Consider the following 1,312-nt stretch of genomic DNA (forward strand, 5'->3'; position numbering starts at 1 on the left):
GGGATGGATTCAAACCCGCCACCTTAGATGTATGTGACTGGTGCCTTACCCACTTGAGCCACAGACACTGAGACTGTATGTCTTCTTTTGAGAAATGTCTATTCAGTTCTTTTGCCCACTTTTTAATGGGATCATTTGTTTTTTACTGTTGAGTTGAGTTCCTTGTATATTCTGGATCTTATTCCCTTTTGGACGAACAGTTCACAAATGTTTTCTCCTATTTAACAGGAGGTCTCCTCACTCTGTTGATGGTTTCTTTTGCTCTGCAGAAGCATTTTAGTTTAACATAGTCTTATTACTCTATTTTTGTTTTTGTTGCCTGTGCTTTTAAAGTCTCAGCCATAAAATCTGTGTCTAGACCAGCATCCTGAAGTGCTACCCTATGCTATATTTTCTTCTAGCAATTTTATAACTTGGGGGGCTTATGTTTAAGTCTTTAACCCATTTTGAGTTGATTTTTGTGTACGGTGAGAGATAGGGTCTTGTTTCATTCTTCTGCCTATAGATATCCAGTTTCCCCACACCATTCATTGAAGTGGGTGTCCTTTCCCCAATGCACGTTTTTGACACCTTTGTCAAAAATCGGCTGGCTATAAATACAGTAGAACCTCTGAAAGTTGACCACCCCAGTCACAAACTGATCAAAATATGGAGATAGTCAACATAAGGAAGTAGGCCTGATACATACATGCGATATATGTCCAGTCTATGAAAATTAGGTCAATTTAATAAGGTAGTCAATGTAGAGAGATAGTTAATTCTGGAGGTTCTATTGTATGTGGATTTATTTCTGGGTGCTCTATTCTGTTCCATTGGTCTATATATCTTGTTTTTATAACAATACTATGCCCTTGGGATACTATACCTTTGGAGTTTATTGCAAAGTCAGGTAGTGTGATGCCTTCCAGCTTTGTTATTTTTACTTAGTATTGCTTTGGCTATTCAAGGTCTGTTGTGGTATCAAATGAATTTTAGGATTGTTTTTTCTATTTCTGTGAAGAATGGTACTGATATTTTGATAGGAATTGCATTGAATCAGTAGATTTCTTTGGGCATTATGGTCATTTTAATGATACTAATTTTTTTTTATTCATAAGGATATCTTTCCATTTGTCTATGCCCTCTTTAATTTCTCTCTTCAATGTTTTGTAGTTTTCATTGTAGAGGTCTTCCACCTCCTTGGTTAAATTTCTTCCCAGGTATTTTTATTTACCTGTTGTAAATGGAATTGCCTCTCTTAATTTCTTTTTTGGCTAGTTCATTAACAGTATTAGATAATGCTACTGATTTTTGCATGTTGTTTTTTTTTTTT

The sequence above is a fragment of the Otolemur garnettii genome, unplaced genomic scaffold (assembly GCF_000181295.1).
Source record: "Otolemur garnettii isolate 467f Iridium unplaced genomic scaffold, OtoGar3 scaffold00012, whole genome shotgun sequence".
In the NCBI taxonomy this organism is placed as follows: domain Eukaryota; kingdom Metazoa; phylum Chordata; class Mammalia; order Primates; family Galagidae; genus Otolemur; species Otolemur garnettii.